General features: G+C 42.1%; 1 protein-coding gene across 3 annotated transcripts in view; it reads right to left on the bottom strand.

The window, feature by feature from the left end:
• SHROOM2 (shroom family member 2) overlaps window positions 1-2,687 on the bottom strand; it is a 298,183-nt gene that overhangs the window by 255,519 nt on the left and 39,977 nt on the right. The gene's annotated exons all lie outside the window — the stretch shown is intronic.

Below are 2,687 nucleotides of genomic sequence, written 5' to 3'. Positions count from 1 at the left end.
AAAAAAAAAAAAAAAAAAATCAGAGAAATCAACACTGCCTAAAGCACAGAGAAATCAACAGTGCCTAAAGCACAACCTAATAGTCAAAATGACCCGAGTGCCCCAGATGCAGTTTTACTTGCTAATTAGATACAACCTTCAGGTTACTGGAAAGTTACTATTGTCTCTTTATGTCACAAGTTTTGCATGTCTCATATAAAAACAGTACCAACCTCTTTATGTCAAGGTCCCCATGGGAGAAAAGTTCATTAAAAGAGGGTGCTCTCTATAATAGGGTTAGGCAATTTCCTGTACCATAATGCTACTAATAATAAGTTCCTTCTGCTGGGTTTGTGTTAAAAGTGGTGGCTTTCAATAAACAGGCTTTGTAATAACAACATTGTAATGTCTAAGAGAGAAGTAGGGGGAAATGGAAATATTTAACACCTGCACATTGCCAGATGACAATGCATTAAAGACTTCGAAATGCAATCCACAAGCATTGTATTGACTGAGTGCATTCATCCAAAACAAAGAGTTTTTAAAATCAAAGATAAGCAATGACTACCAACAGTAAAAACCAAAGAATCCTTTTGCAACAATTATGTTTTTTTAACAGGGCAGTAACCATGCACCAACCTTAGGTTAAAAGTTAAAAAGAGTTTTTTTCTTAACTACATGACTTTGATATTACTATCATTACCTTGTCACTGAAATTATGTACACAGGAAAAGTGCTCACCAGAAAACAGAAATCCAGGGAGCATAGATCACAATGGTAATACGCAATCTTCTACATGGATGTAACAACTCATCAGCCAAATTTACTGACAGACCGTTCTTTTCTATGGGATCAGAAATTCCCTGCAAACTGGAGGTCAAAAATGTGAAGCCTTGAAGGCAAATTCTTTATTAAATAAAAAAAAGGATGTGAAAAGCCTGCATCTGATCAGGTAAGATCCTATGGGTCACAGCCTTCCACTGGAAAGTATATTCTGCAAGTGACCCTCAACAAAAATTTGAGTTGAGTACTCCTGCTTTGGACAGAATAACCCATTTCCTGGACCACTTGTCAGCTCTCTGTTAAGCGTAGGCTGTTGCACACCATTTTGCCCACTAAAGCACTTTCCTGCTACATTCAGATAACAGGGAAACAGCCACCAGCTGAGGGAAGTGTGCGCAAGAGGAAGGGAACTGTTAGTAAAAACATGGAGCTGCTGCCTAGAAACTTTAAGAAACAGTTCAAGAAGCTGGAAAATAAAACTGAAGGAAGGGGAGGAGAATTCTGTAGGTCTGGCATACAATCCTATTTCTCCACAGAAATCTCTACGTTTGGCTGTATTAAAATGAATTTTATTTGAATAAACCCTATTTACCAGATCACTCCTCCATATTTGTATCAACCATAAGTTTTATCAGAAATAAATTTTATATTTACTAGAGCTAGATCTAGTAGGTACTCATGCAGAATCTCATTCAAAATACCTCCATTGGAGGCTAATTCCTATTGCTCTCTCAGACAGAGGTGGTCAAAATATTCTGCATAGTACCTTAAGTTTTTAAAGATTCACTGTCCATGTTTTCATTCCACTGTGGCATAAGCATACACCTTACATACTTGAGCTTGAAATGCTTTTTTCCATGCCATGCTGTGGGTCCTGCCCCTCTTCATCTTCCACGCTATTAGCACACATGGCAGAGACTGCTGCCCACTCCTTTGTTTCCTCTCGACTACCAAACCCCAAGATTCATAAGATACTAAAGAAGAAGAGATGGAGGACACATCTCAAAGAGCACCAGCTGCTATGGTAATAGGTTTCTCTCTTGGATCCCACAGATTCAGGATCTCAGAGTCTCAGTAAACAGCAACTGCAGGACCACTTCCCCAAAGATCAATCAATATGTAAGCTTCAGTCAGTGTTTAATGCTTTGGAAAAGGTGTGGAAAGTACTCCAGGAAGCTTTCTTGCAAACATCTAGAATAGGGATGCGTCTGAGGGATGCCACAGATGTCACTAGAGCTCAGGTGATATGTGCTCTAACCAATGCTCATGGCCCCACTATCAATTTTATAACAAGCCTTTGAGCAGTTTAAGAATCACTTAGATATCCTCTGGGTAGATGGAGATCTTTACTACAGCTATAAATAACTTTAGAGATCACCTGAATGGTCTAGTCCAGGGCTAGACCTGGCAGCTCACAAGGGTTAAGTTGTGGCCCCAGGCACCCCTTTCCCCGCCATCACTCAACTAGAGCCTCTGGATTTCCCCTCCATCCTCTAGCTGCTGTTTCCTGCCCCTGCCCCAGTGCAGCACAGTGCTGGGAGCCAACGATGACTCTGGGGCTGTGACAGCATGCAGTGCAACAGAGGGGTGAGGGCAGAAGTAGCACTTGTATGGTGTGCAATAGGGGGCACCCTGTGCATCACTGAGGAGGGCACCCAAATAGGCACACCATGCAGTAGGGGCGGGAAGTGCTGAGGCATGCAGCCTTGGGGTCTGTGACTTGCCCAGGGGCAGGTGGCGTAGCATTCAACCCCTGCTTAAAGCTCTCATCTCATTCTCTAGGAAAGCAAGAGCCCTTCTAATGTCATGTGAGTTTATTACTGCCTCTGCCCTGTAGAAATGGGGGCTTAAGAAGAATATGGTCAGAGGCAACTGCTAAATCAGGTGTGTGAGATAGTGCTCATGCTAAGCAAGGCCTAGCATAA

Source organism: Gavialis gangeticus, unplaced genomic scaffold (genome assembly GCF_001723915.1).
Source record: "Gavialis gangeticus isolate Ggan-Ray unplaced genomic scaffold, GavGan_comp1, whole genome shotgun sequence".
NCBI classification, from domain to species: Eukaryota; Metazoa; Chordata; order Crocodylia; family Gavialidae; genus Gavialis; species Gavialis gangeticus.
This window is presented reverse-complemented; position numbering and strand designations above follow the sequence as displayed.